This window comes from Palaemon carinicauda, unplaced genomic scaffold (assembly GCF_036898095.1).
Source record: "Palaemon carinicauda isolate YSFRI2023 unplaced genomic scaffold, ASM3689809v2 scaffold56, whole genome shotgun sequence".
Classification (NCBI taxonomy): domain Eukaryota; kingdom Metazoa; phylum Arthropoda; class Malacostraca; order Decapoda; family Palaemonidae; genus Palaemon; species Palaemon carinicauda.
In genome coordinates this window covers 168,786-181,579 of record NW_027171827.1, presented here as the reverse complement: position 1 = coordinate 181,579, position 12,794 = coordinate 168,786, and positions in this window count along the sequence as shown.

Here is a 12,794-nt window from a genome sequence, read left to right as displayed (position 1 = left end):
GAATTTTACTCCTCTCGTTTCTCTTCTACCTCTTCAACATTACAACATCCTTTTTCTCAGACTCAACCTCCATACTCTACTTCCATAAATAATAGGGTGTTCACCATTTAGTCCATATAGACTAATTATGCCGCATAGGCTACCTGGCTCAACATGAAATTAGACTAACGAACACTTTAGTTATGCTAGCACTTTAAATATGCTATCCATTTTGTCTAGAACAGTTCTCTCAAACCAAGCTGTAAAGGAAGATGGATTTTTTGGAAACAGGCTACTAAATCATGAAATATATTCATTAAAAATAGCTTTATTCCTTTCTAAATATGCCTTGCACTGTTATTCATAACTACATTCATGCTCTAGTACAGAATCTACTTCTAGTTGTTCTTTCATACACTCTTACTCTTGTCATATTCTTTTTGCTCAAAATCTGACCTTTTATTGACCTATTTGTTCCTCTGCTGTAAATTTGGCTTGTCATTTGCAGCCACTTATACTTACCCCTACACAAATCACTGAGGTCATTATTTTGTGTTAGTTTTATCACTTTTTATCCATTTCTCCTAATATTACCACCATCCATTCCTGACATTCATTTTTTCATTAATCTAAGTCTCCTATACATGGGCGTTACACAACCAGCAGTGCCGCAGTTTGCATAATCATGTTTTGTATTATTGAACATCCTAGCAGAATGGCCCCGCTGATCACAATTTCAACACCCCTCCTAACTAAATCCACATACTATTGCTTTATGGCTTATCTTTTTACACTGGTGGTGTTTTGACTTGCTTTACTGTACTAACTCACACACTGCCCTTTCTCTGAAACCAAAACGTATATCTGCCTTCATTCATGTTATGACCCATTCTGTTACACCTAAAACCCCTTTTAAATTTGACTTTCATTCATTCATTTTTGTATCCTTTTCATGACTTGCAGTCTCATGTGTCTTCAGTCTACCATTCCTGTTACATTATATATTCTTTGACCGTCTAGTTCTTTATCACTTTCCTTCCTGTAGTATTTATCCAGAAATTTTGCCATACCATTCACCGAGTTACACGTTAATGAATCTATACAATACTGTAAGTCATTTGCTCTTGGATACTTTTCTCTGCTTTCTTTCCCACATACACACTACATTATAACTCATGATCTTCCATTAGTTCCTATACTTCATTTTCAAATGGGTGAACTCTCACATGTATGAAATATTTAAATTCTCGTCCCTTACATCCTCATTCCCTGTCTCCAGTCTATGCCATATACATCTCCAATCATTTTCCCCCTTCTACAAACTCTCCCTTCTATCTTATTCTCGTATCTTTTTATTCTTCTCGCCCGATCACTCGACCTTTCTCACTCGCACTCGTAATAGTCTTTTAAAAATGGCGTGCTTCCCATACAAAATTAACAAAAGAAACTGCATAATCTGTGCTTATTGCATCTCCACATATCTCACTCCTTTCAGCCAATACTTTGGTATTATTATAGAGGCCCTGAAGTTTGTTGACAACCCTAGTAACAAGAGATGTAAAGTAGAGAAAGCCAGAAGCTATTGCTTCTGTTAACATTTCTGTACATATACTGTACTCTTAACTCTCCAATTCTGTCTGCTTTCTTATCTTGACTCGTATCCATTGATGAGTACTGTCTTATATTTGCTTTTACATAGTACTTTTCTCACAGCCTTGCACTGACACAATTTTTCTTGTTCTCCTATTCACATTCCAGGATGCTGTTGCAAGAGTCTGTCTTTCTTCTTTCGCTGCACCTTCAATTCTTCACATTTTCTTAATGTATGCTATCCTTGCTTTTATTATTTTTGTATTCTTTTTCTGCATCTTCAATTCTAAACATTTTCTTGGTAATGTATGCTCTCCTTTCTTTCATTATTTCCATCTTTTTTTCTGCACCTTCAGTTCTTCACATTTTCTAAATGTATGCTATCCTTTCTTTCATTTTTTCCATCTCTTTCTGCACCTTGAATTCTAAACATTTTCTTAATGTATACTATCCCATCTCTTATTATTTTCTTTGAGGTTTTCAGGGAACCTCTTCTGTTTTTTATCCCTTTCCCTAACCTCCTCGGTACTCGTTTTCCTTCCCAAATATTTCATCCTTATTTTCTCTCCTCCATAGTTCATTTCTCAAAGCCTTCAATTCATCTTCCATGTCACACTTCCAAACCGTAAAGTCTAAGCTCACTCACACTATCCTTTCTGGACCCAGTTGAGTGGGAGCCCAGTGAGTAATGCCCACGTTAGGTCTGATATATTATTATATTTATTATTATTATTACTTGCTAAGCTACAACCCTAGTTGGAAATACAGGATGCTATAACCCCAGGTACTCCAACAGGGAAAATAGCAGTATTGAAATTTATTGGGATCAGAAGTAATCATACATTTACTTAAATTTTTTTCTTTATTTTCTTGGTTGCCCACTTATATAGTCCCTTTCATACACTGTTTTACCATCAATAATAATTTTGAAATTGACTCTCATACAGTATCTTTTTAACCCTTTTACCCCCAAAGGACGTACTGTACGTTTCACAAAACTCGCCCCTTTACCCCCATGGACGTACTGGTACTTCCATGCAAAAAAACTGCTATTTAAATTTTTTTTGGCATATTTTTGATAATTTTTTGAGAAATTTCAGGCATTTTCTAAGAGAATGAGACCAACCTGACCTCTCTATAACAAAAATTAAGGCTGATAGAGTAATTTTGAAAAAATATATTGCAAAATGTGCTTGGAAAAAAAACCCCTGGGGGTTAAGGGTTGGAAAGTTCCAAATTGCCTGGGGGTAAAAGGGTTAGAACATTTTAACGGTCTTGTTAAAAAAACTTTGCTACATTTTTAACTTAATGAATCTACTTAATGTATACAATATTTAATCTAATGAACTTAAAATAAATAATTTATTCCTCAACTTTTAAATAAATTTGACATGCTTTTCGCTTTTAGATTTAGCTATACTGTACATTTATCTCCACTCTTACTCACTTAGTGTACACACATTGGTAAATCTCTTACGGTAATATAGCATTTGAAACTTTCCAAATATGTATTGCACTTACCACGTCAGCATGAAGACATATTTGCTCTAGAGGCCACTTTAAGGCCACTTTACTCGAGACCGCATCATCCCTTTTAACCCTTTAACCCCCAGGCTATTTGGAAATTTCCAGCCCTTAAACCCCAAGGGGTTATTTTTTTCCCAGCACATTTTGCAGTATATATTCTTTAAATTGCTCTAACAGCCTTAATTTTTGTCATAGAGAGGTCAGGTTGGTCTCATTCTCTTGGAAAATGCCTGAATTTTCCCAAAAAATTATCAAAAATATGAAAAAAAAATTTTTTATAGCATTTTTTTGCAAGGGCGTACCTGTACGTCCATGGGGGTAAAGGGATGGCTTATGTGAAACGTACCAGTACGTCCTTTGGGGGGTAAAAGGGTTAACAGTCACTACTATAGATAATATTGGTCATGCTAACCTTTTCAAACCATGCAACAACTTCTATTCTCCACTCATTCAACTAATAGAATACTTATATGTATTGACCTAGAATAAATTGAGAAACGGCATAGATACAGGACATAACCTCCATTATTTATTCAGGTCCAGTTGTTCGTAAATCTCTATACCAAGCTGTATTCCTTGGCAATTTCTAAAGATTTTTTTAGTTTCTTGAATATTTTTTGAACGACTTCCTGTTTTGTAATAGCCATATATTTCTTCTCTTTATTCTTGATTGCCTTACTCGTCTAACGTGTCTACAGCTAGTCTTCTCTTCTGGTTAGCAAATGCATTTTTTTTTCATTCATTGTAGCTTTTATATTTTGTAGTTTTCATGTTCATCCCACTTCATATTTTTCAAATCTCCTCCTATCCTCGTATACCAACAAACAGTTCCTACTGTACCCAGAAATTCATGGTGAAGTTAGACAAAATACCCATTTATTTCACCACATGTTTCTTGAACTCTAAACCTTCAATTAATCCATTTTCACCTTTATTTTACACAAGTACCCATTCACACACAGGCACTTTCGTACTCTTAGTTTTACCTCAAATAATGATCTTGAAACCTTACTTTATACAGATTTTATACTAAGTATTACCCCTGTTTTGCAGATAATAATAGTATTGTTTTAAAAAACTACTTGATACCTAACCAAGTCGTGAGGCTATCAATCAAAGCTGCGTTCCAACTTATACTCGTCGTCGTCGGCGCCCACTCGTGTCCGAGTATTGGGTTCTGTCGTTAGCCATTAGCCTCCTATACTACAGTATTATCTTTTATATTGTCATCTCACATCACTACATTACATGTAAAACCTTTTTTCATCTTTTGAATACAGTATGCATTCTTTTCAAGTATAGGATGCATCTCTTCAAACACTTTTTTATACCCAGGTCTACCAAACTTCATTTTTAATCAATTCCTGACATTCTCTTTTTCACATCTTAACCCTTTTTTACCCCCAGGCTCTTTGGAAATTTCCAACCCTTAACCCCCAAGGGGTTATTTTTTCCCCAGCACATTTTGCAGTAATTTTTTTTTTAAATTGCTCTAACAGCCTTGATTTTTGTCATAGAGAGGTCAGGTTGGTCTCATTCTCTTGGAAAATGCCTGAATTTTCTAAAAAAATTATCAAAAATATGAAAAAAAAAAATTTCATAGCATTTTTTTGCAAGGACATACCGGTACGTCCATGGGGGTAAAGGGATGAGTTTTGTGAAACGTACCGGTACGTCCTTTGGAGGTAAAAGGGTTAACTATATACACACACACTCCACGTGACCTTCCATTCCACAACATGTACATTGGCTTCTTAAAGCCTAACCTATTTTAGAAAAATGATTCTTTGGGCCATGATTACAGCACTCCACATACTTGTGTGACCTAATCCAGTATTCATGAAACATTTAGCGTAATCTGACTTCTGTAACAATCTTCCACACGCTGATCTACTTTGCCAGAGCCAAAAACAGATACCCATTGACCACTTACTCGTTCTTCTCACCCATTCCGTTGTACTTAAAATACCCTTCAATCTGCCTTTTCTTATTATATCCCTCTTAGACTTTGCAATCATATCTCTTCACTCTGGTGTTGCCAGCATGTACTCATGTGCAATATATTTTCATTCTCATACTGCTCTTCAAATGTCTTATCCACAACATTAGGCTGCTGGGTTTCAAGTGTTTCCAAATGACTTAAGTACATTTTGTTTTGAAATCTTTATTCATAAGGAACAATTTCTATTTGGACAGATAAATAGGTGTTAGAAGAGGTAGAGCATTTCTGTTACACTGAAGTCAGGAGTCAAGTCGAGAGGCATTAACAAGGAGAAATAGTCTCCCCCAAAGTCCTCTTATATAATGTTGTATTAACCCTTTTACCCCCAAAGGACGTATTGTTACGTTTCACAAAACTCATCCCTTTACCCCCATGGACGTGCTGGTACGTCCTTGCAAAAAAATGCTATAAAATTTTTTTTTTCATATTTTTAATATTTCTTTGAGAAACTTCAGGCATTTTCCAAGAGAATGAGACCAACCTGACCTCTCTATGATGAAAGTTAAGGCTGTTAGAGCAATTTAAAAAAATATACTGCAAAATGTTCGTGAAAAAAAAATAACCCTTACGGGTTAAGGGTTGGAAATTTCCAAAAGGCCTGGGGGTAAAAGGGTTAATAAAAAAGGGAAAGCCTTGTACAATATGGCTTAGCGACATTGGCTGCGCAGTCAAGAAAAATGGATCACGACTCTGAAAACGGTGGTGGTACAGTTTGGTTTGGGTTGCTAATGTGGCAATGTAACTGTTAGATTTTAACAGATGGGGAGAGATGCATGTGATAGTTTATTCAACAAGACGTGAGCTAATATACAGATAGTTGCGAACAAAAATGACAAAATTCAAACCAAACAAGACGTTTGATAGTAAACTTAAACAGGTTTATATTATTAGAGCAGGGGAGAGCGAGAGAAAAAAAACTAACGTTAGTGTACGATCATGTATAAAACACTTGCTATACACCATGTTCTTGTTCCCCTTATACTTCACAAGAATTAGGTTTACAAACTTTGATAATCTATTTTATAGTGTTCTTTTATCACAGTGTGCGTAAGTTCAAAGTTGGTGTACAATTATACATACAGTACTTATATCTTTTACTAGATGTTGGCTTAGGCTGTCACATTAATTCGTCACCACAGTTCATACATTTTCATATGTTCATATCTATCATGGGATAATTATGAACATAAAATTGTGCCTTTCACATATAATACCTGCACATCTTGGTGTTAAATATAATAGTTGACCCATAGCAAACCATAGCGCCACCCCTAACAAAATGCGTTCTATTTTCCTCAATACGTCAGCCTGTGTTTCTCCATTACAGAGTAGTATAGGCCATATTGCATATGGTTTTCCTTTCTCATCTATTTGGACATTATATAATAGGATCTTCGGTGCAGACAATATTTTTTTATGTTGCTGCTACTTTTCTGTATGGCCTTCTTGCTTCCTGCTTTGAATTCCACTGTAACAGAAATACCTTTCCTAAGACCTGTGCTTCTGTCCCAGCAGGTTAATTTACTTGATCATTTGCTTTATATTTGATTTAAAATCACTTAACCCTTCTACCACCAAAGGACGTACTGGTACGTTTCACAAAACTCATCCCTTTACCCCCATGGACGTATCGGTACGTCCTTGAAAAAAACTGCTATTTACATTTTTTTAGCATATTTTTTATATTTTTTTTGAGAAACTTTAGGCATTTTCCAAGAGAATGAGACCAACCTGACCTCTCTATGACAAAAATTAAGGCTGTTAGAGCAATTTAAGAAAAATATACTGCAAAATGTGCTTGAAAAAAATAACGCCTGGGGGTTAAGGGTTGGAAAGTTCCAAATAGCCTGGGGGTAAAAGGATTAATAAACATTACTTAATCCAACACACATCTTGACACCATCTGTCAGCTTTACTATCTTGAACCACATATTTCTATGAAACTTTGTTGGTGGTTTACATATTTTTCAATAATCCTGTTCTTGTCATCATTAGGTTCATTTTGTTATACATAAATTTTCAAATATCTTAATCGGTACTAACCACCACCTCTTTCTCAGATTAATATCAATGCTTCACTTCCATAGATGTTTGTCTTTTTTAAAATCTATTCATGATATGGGGATTGGGGCCGTGAGGACAAGATATATTTATTCAAAAGTTTTTACAATTGCATGTGATCACACAATTTACTTTCATATGCTCACAACTCTACCGTTAATGATAATCATGAAACTGACCTTCGTATTTATTTTATACAATTTTACACCATTGATATTATCACTTGGTAAAAGTTCAGTATTATTGACAAAGCAGCCAATCTTAGCGCTTACCTAAATTAAAGTAATTATTATATGAAGTTGCATAAAACTTAATACTGTAACCTATTTATCAATCTCAATTTTTACAATTTTTACATATGCATGTTATATTCCTCTATTACGTAGCCCTCTGCAACACACCATGTTCTAGAACAGGACCTGTATTCAACCATTTCCTCAACGGATTTTTATACACTCTTACTCTTGTCAGATTCCTATTGCTCAAAATATTGCCTATGTTCCATTTAATCCCTTATTCTAGGTTCAAAATACATTTTTCTGCCCTCGCACTCATTTCGTATTTTAATATCTGAAGTTGCTTGTTCTACCACTCAATTTTTGTAAAATTTTATATATTTCTTCAAACACTTACAGTATTTCTATCCACTCCTGACCTCCCTGTTTCCATTTTTCCCATTTCCTACACATTCACCACCAGATCAACCATTCTCAGTTTTTAGATTTGTTTATTGGAGCCGTACTGTTTCCTATCAGATCAAATCATGCTTTAGTTTGTACATATACTTCTTAGAGTCGAGCACATCCCAACAAAATGGCCTTGCTGAGTACAATATCTACACCCCCTCCATTCTGTGAAATGTCATAGCCTATTACACTTCTGTACTTTCATTCACACAATGCCATTTCTCTCCGCAACTAAAGTATGTGCTGAGTGACCACCTTCATTAAACCCAATTTAATACATCTTAAACCCCTTCCAGTTTGTCTTTTATCCTTTCTTGTATATCTTGTGATACTTATTTCTGCGTTCTAGAATTCTGGGTATACAGTATAGTGCACTCATTTTGATTAGTGACACTTACAATTCCACAGTATTCATCCAGAAATATTGCCACAACTTTCACGGGGTTGCTTGTCAAGAGCAAGTCTATATGCGTTTTATTATGAAACACAATTTTGTCCTTACTTTCTCATGTATACACTATATCCATTTCTTGCATAAATATCAATTTTAATCTCAATTTTTCACCGTTTCCTGCAAACCATCTCATTTAAATTTTTCATTTTATCCTTTTCTAAATGGTAAACACATATTTCTCACTTAAAGTACCCAAAAAATTCTTTATCAACACCCTACAGTCATTTATATCTTTGTTTCCACACAGTATGTTTTCTTTCCTAAAGTCACCATTCTAATTGCGTATATAATGTCTAGTTTTGTCCCGTTCTGTCTTCTTGCAATTCTTTCTTTGTGGTGTAACTGTAACGTGCCAAGCAAGAAGCTCTGTTGCATTCCACCGTGATCATTTATTTTACTGACAATAGCCAACATGAAGTCTCACTCTTTATCTTAACCTTCTCCTTTCTTATAGGCACTAGCAAGGAAGTCATCTTTCTACTGCATTCCTCCATTGATTTACCTCCTTTCTGGGCGCTCTATTCATGCACCATTGCAATGTATTTTATTAAAATGTCTTGGATGCTTCAAAAAGTACAATACTGTACTTTACATGGAAACTTATTACTGTAGGTATTTGGTATTTATAAAAGGATAGCAGGTTTCAAGTACTTTTAAATGTTCAGTAGGGTATATGGGAAAAATACAGGTAGCTTTTTAAGGCGGAAATCTATCTTGTGCCGAAAATGGCTTTGCCTCTGGTCTCTTGGAACAAATTCATGATGTAGAGTTGGGTGTTACTGTACTGTGTAGTGGTTGCACTTACATCCAAATTTCTCTCTCCTGACTTTTTGCATAATTCCATCCATGAAGATAATGAGTCGGACTTATTAAGCCTCACATCTTTACCACCACGCTAGTCATTGCCCACTCGACACTACAATTACATGCTTCTATAAAACTTTCACTTTTCTAAGCTTTTATTTTCAATGTATACAGTACCTTACAATCTCATTTTCACCCTGAATATACCTTCACAAATTATAATTTTTTTGGGTGTGCCATAATGCTTTTTATTCATTTTACTTTAACACAAAACTGAATTGTAATCAACACATGATCCACGCACCCTCTTCAAGATCCAGTTCCTCCCCTTACCAATTTTTCTTTCACCTTCTATTGGCAATCAAAATCAAATCCTACTATACATCTTCCGTAGTATATCAAGTAAAATTTGTCCCCTATAATTCCTACAAGTCACTTTTATCTTTATATTCATTCATTCTTTCACCAACTTTGCATCCTGTAGGCTAGCATTTAAAAAACCCTGATAGCTATTTAGTCATACTTATCACCAGTGCAACATCTGGTTTGTAATATCCTCTGTCTTCCTATTTTTGAACCTCTTAATTACTTTTGTTATATCTTCAGCAGTAATTGACAACGTGCAGATTTGGAAGTGTTATGGCAAGTTGTAATGGGCCTAAACTGCTGGTCTCCCATATAATTCACCGAGTCTGTACTCTGCATGTTGGTGCACTGTCCCTAGAGCAGGGGAACAATATTTCTTTGGTATTGGGCTGTATTGGATTCCCTGTTCTAGCCTTGAACAGGAAAGTCATTGGAGACCACAGAGTACCTCCCGAAAATAAGTTTTTCCTTCGTCAAAACTCCTTTTGTAGTCGTGCTTCATTAAGTTCTGCTACTCGAGTATGCTTCACATTCAATTAATGAATTTTGTTCTATTTGACGTTAGTTTTTGTCATTTATTCAGTTACATTTGTTCATGACATATCTCTTCTTTCTAGGTATACACTTCAACTATCTGTTTCTTCATTCATTTGCTTAGTATCCATCCAGAAACTTTGCCCTGACATTCACCGAGATTAATTCTTCGGCAGATGTATAATACTTATACTGTACCCTGAGACACTAGTTTCTCCCTTTTTTCTTTCCCATGCACACATTTCCATTCCTCACACTTAATCATATTCAAGCTTATTATGTTCTTTAATTTCCACAATCTCATTCCATCTTGTTTTTCTTTTCAAATCGATAGAATTATACTGTCAACCTTTATATCTGCCCCAAATTTTCAATTCTTTAAACTCATTCTGTTGTTTCTATCCATGACGGTGGTAAGTATAAATGATAATTGTATGATTACAAATGACCTCTGACCTTCAGTTGATGGTATATACTGCAATATCCTCCAGAGAGACAAATTACTTACCTTCTACAAGGATATGTAATATAGCACTATGCTGGAACGTACTACAGCTCCCTTTACTTTATTGATTCTCAATCTGATAAATATTCACCATTCTCCTACACATTCACTGCCAGACCAACCATGTCCAGTTTGTACATTTACTTCTTGGAGCCTTGCGCTTCCTGGGAAAATATCCTTTCTGACCACAATTTGCATTCCCGTTCCACTCTGTGGAACCCGCTTTTGCTGTGTGGCATAGCCTATTCCACTTTCTTTAGAGCATTTATTCACACAATGCATTTTCTTTAGTATCTAGTGACCACCTAAATTATTATTCTTCTATTAACAAAAGCTATTACATCTAAATTGTATTTTAATCTGACTTTTCTCTTTTATATCTCTTATGATTCTTTCATTTCATATATTTGAGATGCCAGGTGCGCACAGTTCTATTTTTGCATTCTCTCACGCTCTCATTCCCATAGTATTCATCCAGAAAGATTGAAAGATTGCTATGACATTCACTGGGTTACATGATCTACTGTTTCCAGCACACCATCCCATTACAATTTTTCATTTACACATATTTTTTGCTTTACAAATTGATAAACTCGGACATTGACGTGTACAGTGGAAAAGAAATTCTGAACCAACGCCATGTGTTCATTTATATCCTTGACTGCATACGGTACTACTGTACTGCTTTCATAAAGTTTCCAGTCTATGCATGCACATTGTGTCTTATTTTCTCCTATTCTATCTGCTCTAAGTTTATTTTTTGTCTTAATGGCAGCCCTTTTCATAGTCGCCTGATCACTCAGCCTCTCACAGATTCATAACTGTTCCCCCACATGCATAATTGTCCTATAAAAGCAAGCCAATTTCCCTTCTGAAAAACTATTGTCCTCTTTAATTCTTAAAAGTCCTATTTACCCTGACAACATAAATTCATCAGTGTTGTACCAAGTGACTCTTAACAATTGTTTTTCCACAACCTTTTCATCTTGTGGACATAGCTTACAAATCTTGTTGGCCATTCAGTGATACTTCTCACCTGTACAGTGCAGCATTTGACTTATCAACTACCCCGTTTCTTTCATTTAATCAGCCTCATACTGGTTATCTTATATCCTCAGCAGTTACTTCCATAAAGCCTTTTCAGTTTTACATTTCAGTCCCTGCCTCTCTCTTTTTTCCTTGACATTCAACCTGTTGCATCTATTAGTTGAGAAATTCACTTTGACCCAGAATAGCATTGACATTGAGCATCCTCTCTGTTTGTTTTTATTAACATGTAGTTTTTGCTCATTAATCTTTCTCTCTGCATTTAATTTAATGATAAATCCACTTATTTTATCCACCTTTACCTGTGTGTTTTTTGCATAGGTACATGTCTGCGTATGATCTTTTCTGTTGGTATAACCAAAGCTTTCATTTCTTTATCTTACCTTTTTTAACAATTTTAAAACTTTTCCTACAAACTCATTCCTATGAAAAATTACTGGAATTAATGAAATTTGGTAACACTACCCAGCAACTGATTTCATCTCTTTAATACCATCCCTCCTCACTTATTACATTCAATGCTCCATTGTCACACACTGTTTCAGCTTATGATTAACAGGTTTATTTACCTCCAGCCACTCCTACCTAATCTCACTATTAATTACATCCTTCAAAGCAATGTCTGAGACTTTTTGTCTTGTAGTGGAATAGAAACCTCTGCATTTATTGTACTGTATATGCATTTATCATCATCATGATCAGCCATAACTAGACCATTGCAGGACAAAGGCCTCAGATATGTCCTTCCAATCCCACCTGTACTCGTAAATATTGTAAGCTCAGCGATCCATTGTCTTCTCTTCCTTCCCCTGCTTCTTTTGCAATCCTTAGACTATTATTTTATTCTTAATGTCTATTTATAATCTGTCATTCTTATATGTCCTTCCCATGTCCATTTCGTTTTCTTGCATGTTGTTAGAATATCCCCTACTTTAGTCTGTTCTCGTCTCCATGTTGCTATTTTTACCTCGTGTTATTCCCATCATTTTTCTTTCCGTAGCTCTTAGTGTGTTTTTATTCTATTTACCGTAGCCGACATCAAACAAGGAAACAAAAGGGGACCTTTCCTCTCTCCGCTCCTCCCGGCCTGAAGAGGGATTCAGCAGAGTTTCGCTGGTACTGCTAGGGTGACACACACACACACACATATATGTTTAATTTATTGTGTTATAAAGTACATTTGGGTTATAATACTCATTATATTTGTTCCTTGACTCCTTATGTTAGGAAACAAGAATT